This window comes from Schistocerca americana, chromosome 2, assembly GCF_021461395.2.
Source record: "Schistocerca americana isolate TAMUIC-IGC-003095 chromosome 2, iqSchAmer2.1, whole genome shotgun sequence".
NCBI lineage: Eukaryota > Metazoa > Arthropoda > Insecta > Orthoptera > Acrididae > Schistocerca > Schistocerca americana.
This window is the reverse complement of record NC_060120.1, coordinates 319,188,364-319,196,633: the sequence shown is the minus strand read 5'-3', so window position 1 is coordinate 319,196,633 and position 8,270 is coordinate 319,188,364. Positions and strand designations below refer to the sequence as shown.

Genomic DNA, 8,270 nt, shown 5'->3' with positions numbered 1-8,270 from the left:
CCATATCAAACCAGTCAGAAGACTGATAAAAAAAATAAAAATAAATAAATGGGTGGGTGGGTAACTGTAAGATCCCCCATAATAGATCTAGCGTGCACTAGACTAGACGCAGGAAGCGGCTACTTCGGCAGCGGGGTACGTGCGGCGTGCACATTTAAGGTTGATTAGGACAGAAACATAAACACAATTCGTTCTAATGTCAGACAGAGAAGAATATTATTCCCATAAATTAAAGAAAGTGGGCAACGGCCTTGCCGCAGTGGATATACCGGTTCCCGTGAGATCACCGAAGTTAAGCACTGTCGGGCGTGGTCGGCACTTGGATGGGTGACCATCCAGGCCGCCATGCGCTGTTGCCATTTTTCGGGGTGCACTCAGCCTCGTGATGCCACTTGAGGAGCAACTAACTGAATAGTAGCGGCTTCGGTCAAGAATACCATCCTAACGGCCGGGAGAGCGGTGTGCTGACCCCATGCCCCTCCTATCCACATCCTCCCTTGAGGATGACACGGCGGTCGGACGGTCCCGGTAGGCCACTCGTGGCCTGAAAACTGAGTGCTAGAGAAAGTAGCTACTAGATACTGGCCCCCAGAGTGATGCAGTGTTCCTTGACTTCCAGAGGGTGTTCAATACATATCTGCACTGTCACCTAGTTAACAAAATACGAACGTACTGAATACCAAACCAGAGAATGGAGTGAAAAGTTCCTTGCAAACAGAACATAGTATATCATTCTTAACGCATATAAAGCTTCAGACTTAAAAGTGATTACAGGCTTACCCAAAGGGAGACCATTGCTTTTCACGAAATGTATACGAGGGCGTGCTGAAAAGTAATGCCTCCGAATTGTTTATGTGAAATTTTATGAGAAAACATTTCTCAACATAGTCACCCAACCGCCAAATACTTTTCTCTTAATGAGAGATCAGTTTCTTGACACTGTCACTGCGGAATATTTGACTTTGTTGAAGAAGTCGCGGCCGGCCGCGGTGGCCGTGCGGTTCTGGCGCTGCAGTCCGGAACCGCGGGACTGCTACGGTCGCAGGTTCGAATCCTGCCTCGGGCATGGATGTGTGTGATGTCCTTAGGTTAGTTAGGTTTAAGTAGTTCTAAGTTCTAGTGGACTTATGACCTAAGATGTTGAGTCCCATAGTGCTCAGAGCCATTTGAACCATTTTTGAAGAAGTCGCGACCTCACCCCTGCCTGAGACGCTTCATCACTATCAACACGAAGTTCTCGAAGGTGTTCTTCAAGTCTAGGAAACAGCTGTAAAACAAACGGGGCCAAGTCGGCACAGTATGGAGGGTGAAGGCGTCGTTTTGTTGCAGGTGTCGCAGCGCTCGTGTGTGGTCTGGCACTGTCAAGCTAAAGGAGAGGGTTCCCCATTTGCGGACGAACTCCTCAAATTCGAAACTCGATTGCAGCACGCTGTTTCTCACGCACCAGCAAAGTTACTTTACACACCGCCATGTTACACGTAACAATTCGGTACGGTCTAGCGGCAGAGGGCTGCAGATATGCAGACATGAAACTGCAGAATGTTAAAAGCGTCTATTTTAATAAAAAAGCCTTAAGAATTTTCACATAAAAAATTCGGAGGCATTACTTCTCAGCAAGCCCTCGTAAATGATGTAGTGGATAAAGTCGGTAGCTCCATGAGGCTTTTCACGGATGATGCTTTTATATACGGAGAAGTCGCAACTGTAAAAGTTGAAACGAAATGCAGGAAGACCTGCAGAGGATCGACGATTGGTGCAGAGATTGGCAGTTGACCCTCAACACAAACAAATTAACGTATTGGACATACATACTAACAGGAGACATCATTATATGATTACACGACTGGAGAAAAGGCACTGAAAACATCCACAGAATCTAGAAGTATGAGTACGGAGTGATTTAAAATGGAACGATCATATAAAACTAGAAGCAGGTTAGGCAGACGCTGGACTGAGACTGTTTTGAAGTATCCTCAGGAAGTGTAGTCCAACGACAAAGGCGATAGCTTACATTACCCTCTTTCGACTAGTATTTGTCCATTGCTGTTCAGCCTGAGATCCGCACCAGTTAGGATTGACAGATAAGCAGAGAAGACCCAAAGAAGAGCTGCGCGTTCCGTTACAGGTTTATTAAGGAGGCGCGAAACTGTCACGAAAATGTTCACCCAAAGTCAATGGCAGATGGTGCAAGAGAGGCGTTCGGCATAACAGTGTGGGTTAAAATTAAAGTTCCAAGAGGGTATGTTCCCGGGAGTGTCAACCAACGTATTATTCTCTCCTATTCCTACTAAACATGATAATTACAACAATACAGGCTGCATTAGTCGAGTAATCAGTTTTAAAATTAGGACGCATGTCCTCTAGTTTGGCAGTCAGCAGATTTCCCGTCATTTTTCTCAGAAGAGCATACTAGAGTTGGGAATTGAAACTTCTATATTCCATTTCGCGTAAGGTAATCGAATGGGTAGCAAGTGTGTGATTTCTCTCGGAACGGAGCAGTCACCAGAGCGCAGTGTCGCTACTCTAGATCGACTTGACTCTTAGCGGAGGCACTGTGGAGACAGGGGTGATCAAGGACTTCTCGACCGGTTTGGTAATCATGATCACTGCGACTGAGGAATAGGAAGCTGTCCCTGGAATGGGTTTGTTTCCATAAAGACACAAGTGTTCCTACTTCACAGCATACAGTTTCGACTTTAGCTGAGGAAGATAAGTCGAAGTGGTTTGTTTAAATAAAGACACAAGTGGGGAGATTCAAACTTAAGAGAAACAGTATGCAGTGACCATACACCTCTGAATGAATGCTAGCTTGGGTTAACATGCCGAGTAATACATCTCTGCCCAGCAGACAGGTCTGGACCTGTACAAACATCCTTTGTCTCTAACGTTATAGAATCAGGGTTAGTATTCCAGAACTCGGAATATGAAGATATAAAGCCTATCCCAGTATGCCCTGGTCGCCATGTTCGTTCACCAACTTGTAATCCAAGTCACCCATCTCGACTTCTGATGTCACAGTGGAGCTACGCCAGTATCTGAAGTTTGGGCCAGTATGCCAAAATTTCACACTATTATAAACAACCCGAGAGATCTGAGTCGGATTGTCACGTCATAGAGCCAAGGCCAGTATTCCTTGCCTTGGATTCTGATGCTCAATACGCCCAGGTCACCATCTAGCATTTTTCTATTTCGCCAGTTTATATTTAGGACTACAACCCTGCTTCCGCAGGTCAGAGACTAGGGCAATTGGGCTATTTTTCTAATTTCCGGCCAAAATCTGGATTACCATCATTTTATACATAGGGAAATTGGCCTTTTTGAGGTACAGGAGGAGTTGGGGGAGAGGAATTCGTCTTTGGTGACACACTCTGTCCAGCAACTCTACTTACTTGCGCAGATTGAGGGGTGTTTTCTTTGTGATGTATTCATCATTGTCATCGACGATCAAATGGCACTCAGGAGGTCTGTCTCTGCACCCTCTGTTTTGACTCTGCAGCCACTAACAGTCCTGAGTTTGGGGGTGAACGGTGTTTGCAACTTTCATTATAGGGCACAACCATACCCCACCGATGAGTACGTGCTCCTGCTGAAAAGCTTCAGCCACTTGAATGTGGTCGCACTGGGGACCTGCGGGAAGATGGCGGACATATCAACGGATTGATAAACATGATGATGTATCGATGGTGTGTCGCTGGTTTCAACGGTGGTCTGTGGTACATTCCCACACCTGGGATGTATGCCAGTTTCTGGAGCGATGCACTGTGGAAGCAGCGATGGCCTGCCGAATATCATCCAGGGACAAAATCTGTGCACATGTTGCGCCTGCTATGTCATCAGGGACCATTGTTTGCAGCAGGATTAATTTTACGTGAGCCAGCGGCCAGGCTGTCACTAACACCATGAAACCACCTAACGTGGCTGCTCTGGTGTCGTGAAAGAATCGACTGTGGATTGACGCTCTGTTGTCTTCAGTGATGAGAGTAGGTTCTGTCTGTATGTGAGTGATGGACGATGAATTGTATGGCGCAGAACTGGTGAGCAGCCTGTTCCAGAGTGCATTCATTCTCCCACGAGACCCAGATGCCTTCACAGGCTTCATAATGTGTGGGTCGATCAGTTACAAATGGCTCTGAGCACTATGCGACTTAACTTCTGAGGTCATCAGTCGCCTAGAACTTAGAACTAATTAAACCTAACTAACCTAAGGACATCACACACATCCATGCCCGAGGCAGGATTCGAACCTGTGACCGTAGCGGTCGCCCGGCTCCAGACTGCAGCGCCTAGAATCGCACGGCCACTCCGGCCGGCCCATCAGTTACAACTCGGGATCAGTTTCGGTGTTTTTTTTTTTTCAGAGTAAACTAACAGTTTACAGCATGTCACCTCCGTGCGCCTGACAGTTCTTCGGCAGGAAGATGATGCGCTTTCTCAGCTGGGCAACGCACATTCGCATGCTGCTACTGCGATGCAACGTGCACTTCTTGGTGTACAGTAACTGTCTTGGCCAACAAGATCACCGGATCTCCGGCCAATTGAACACGCGCGGGACATTATGAAGAGGGAATTTACTCTTTGTCGGGAAGCTGCAAGAATCATTGTCGAATTGGAACAAAAGACGCAAGGTGATGGAACAGTGTATGCCAGGATAGCATTAGGCACATTTTTGACCGTTCCCCTGCTAGAATATGTGCTTGCGTTGTCACCAGGAGGGAGAACATTGTGCACTGTTGCCACTATTTGGGCACACTTCACTGTGACATGTGTGTTTAATGTGCTCCGAATTTGTTTTCATATACTTCAAAATGATGAACTGTCTGTTACTTGATTTGTCAATAAAATCACGTTGTCGTTGAGGGTGTTGCATTTTTCCCCCAGTTAAACTACACAAGTGTAAGAATTACGTATTATAGTTCTAATTCATGAAGTGCAAAAATTTTTGCTCTGTGTTTCATACAAGTAGTACACTGAAAACATCTGAACTAGTGTGATAGCAGATATTTATCTGGAAACCTCCGTCTCCGCAAGCACGTATCTCGTAGTTCAACAGCAACACTGAACGGAACATATCGAAGGTTAACATGACTGAGGACTAAGGAGAGAAACCCAGATTATATTCAGACTGAAGATATTTCTCATTAATCGAATAAAATCTTTGATGCTTCATAGGAAGATATCATTCAATTTACCGCGTTGTACCACTTGACCCTTTATAGACAATAAACAAGGAAAATCGTAACATATTAATATTAACGCTCGCAATATTGTTTGATTGGAAGAGCAATGAGTTAAACAATTTGAAATTTTTGATGAGTTGAATACAAGTTGAATATTGAGTGTTCTAAAGGAGTTACGAGAGCGAAAAAAGACGTAACTTTTCTCAAGCTAAACACGACTCAAAGTATCTCGCAAAAAGAAGTCTAAAGCCTCTTAATCTGAAAAACTACGTGACGTATAATCACTTAAATGCAGAGGAAGGATAAAAACCACAAACCGTCTCACCGTAATCCTGAATGAATTAGCTTCTGTGCGCCTAGTTCATTACCACAAAACGAAGATTCTGTACTAAACAGATCAGCACGTCCTCACAGTGGGAGGCGGAAGAACGGATTTTGCAGTCAGGAAGGCCACTTTGCCCGCAGACCACGCAGCCTCGCCAAATGCTTTTCTATTGGCTGAATCACAGCAAAGCTCAGACAGCTTCCTAGCCATAGCTCATAGTAGCCACGCAAATATGTACTACTTCACCAGACAGAGAAGTGATTACAGATACTTCGAGACAGACAAGTTGTAAGCCGTACGCTGTCTTCGTACCTGTTTCAAAGATTCTAGGTTCGATTAATTCAACTTGGTATAATATTATGTTTTCCCTTGCTTTCACTTCTGTGGGGTAACACCGATACTCAGAGAAAGTGTCCACGTAACTGCCTTTTATTTTAATTTTAAAGTGCCCTTTCTGATCAGCAAATTCCAACTCTGTGTCGGTTCACTGTAGTGCATGAAACGTGAGTTTACTTGAGTGTTAAAAAAGTGTAGGAGCGCCAACGGTACATTCCTGTGCTGCCTACATGACTCATAGGTCGTTCGCCGATGGATAAACGAAACTTCCCCCAAATTTTCAAGAGGGGCGTTTCATTAGCTCGTCATATTACTTGGCAGAGGATTCTAGAAGCTCCTGGTAGCTTTATTTCGGAAGATGAGCGCTAAATAATGTGTACTCCAAAAAGCTCTGGTCAGAGTCTGATTCTGTACTGTCGCTCAGAAAACTTGGGAGGGGACCGATCGATGAGGAGTCTGGGAAACGGGATAGGTGCCGTCGTGGTCGTTGGAGTGTAGGCTGATAGCTTTGGGGACATGTAAGTACAGTCGCGATAGCTTTGAGGCTGCTGAAAGTGCTGTCACATGTTTGTGTAATTGTATAAAGTTCGGTCAGATTGCGTTGGGGACTTATACAGAATATGAAGAGGAGCTTGGTTGCCGGTCATAGCTAAAAGCACGGAATAACTGAGAAGAAATTGAATGCTAGGATTATCAAACTTCGGGCGCTCTGCATATCATATCCCTGTCAGATGCAATAGATGAATCATAGAAGACTAAAGAGGTTGCAGCAGTATGGAGCTCCTCTAGCCTGCACGTTGAAAAACGTTAGCGATCAGTTGTAGACCCCGTAGTACACTGAGGTGACAAAAATTTTGGGATAGAGATATGGACATGTACAGATGGCAATAGCATCGCGTACCCAAGGTATAAAATGGCAGTGCACTGCCAGAGCTGTCGTTTGCTCTCTGGTGATTCAAATGAGAGGGTTTCCGACGTGAATATCGCCGCACGAACGCGGAATGGTAGTTGGAGCTAGAGGCATGGGACTGTACATTTCCGAAATGGTTAGAGAATTCAGTATTCCTACTAAGCTGTGCACGGCTCATGTTCGTGCTGTTTATTGCTTGTCATCTTGTCTTTGCGGTACTGCCGTCCCGTTTCTTATTCGATTCACTGGCGTCACTAAGTTGCTGGCTTGCCGGCCCGTGATTGGAAGCAGCAGCGCTTATCGATAAGAGCTCTATCGTACTATCTTTGGAGCGACCTCTAGTATTTCCGGGTCGTCGTGTGTCGGGAGTTCAGTCGGGACGAAGCAGCAGTGAGGACCGGACAGCCATGACTTGCCAGACCGTTGCCAACACACAAGGTTTGAGTGAGGACGACCTTGGTTGGTCGTTCGGTCAGTAGTCTCATCGGACGACGTGTATTTGGTCGCTGACCGCTTCTGGGTTCTCTGTGTGTGTCGACTTGTCACAGCTGCATGATGGACTGAGTCAGTCGGTTGGGTCGGAGCAGCAAGGAACTCTCCATGGCGCGGGGCCAGGCCGGGACGTCTGGCGGCGTGCACGCGCTGTCGGATCGAGAGGCGCTAGCTGAGAGAGCGACAAAGTTCGTTGCCCACCGAACCTGGACGTTGAAGTTGAGTGATCAGTTAACCTGTTATGAAGCCTCAACTATTGTGACATCTCTTCGTTCATTTGCGGGTTGTTGCTCCCTGGGCCGTTCAGGCTAGCAGCAATGTATGATGTGTAGGGGCCAGCGAAATCTTGCAGCTTTCTTCCTATATTGTGATTAATTATTAAATTGACCGTTACTTACCAGTGAAGTGCACCAGAAATACTTTGTGCCCTGTGGCTTTAACGCCCCAGTTACTTGCCCTGGTCGTTAGCGTAGTTTTCCGGCAGTGTGCCTTTGCTCTTCACGTTGATGCTGTCTGGCACGGCATGTAGTTCGACAGCCTTTTAAGTTGTTTGGGTTCATAGTTTGCTTAGAGTGGTTATTGTTCCCTTGGATACTTTTGAACGCCAATTTCTGAAGACGTAGCGCTGTTCATATCCTCGTCCTCGGCCGATATTTTCTATCGTTGTGCCGTTGGTCGGACGGAAGGGAATTGGTTTAATTTTGGTCGGTCCTTGGGCTGTCCCTAGTTTGGGTTGACACCTGATTATTTAACTTCAACTCTTGGCTGCCTGTCTCACCTCACCTTACGTTTGAGCTGCCTTCTCAGGTCGACACTTCTGAGCACCACTTGTTCTGTTGGTTTTATATTGTGATTTTCATTTTAGTATTGTGCGAGGCCTTCGGCCATGTATTAATTCCGTTCTTTTTAAATTTTACATCAATGCCTTCAGCCATGTTAAATTAAAATTTTGAAGATTGATTTTATTTTAAAAAATAAAAAATTATTTTTTCCTTAAAATTGGCTTTATCTGAAATAGTTTTTAATCCAG

General features: G+C 45.6%; 1 pseudogene; it reads left to right on the top strand.

Annotated features, from left to right (window-relative positions):
• Positions 1-241: 241 nt before the first annotated feature.
• Positions 242-359, top strand: LOC124597577 (annotated as a pseudogene).
• Positions 360-8,270: the final 7,911 nt, after the last annotated feature.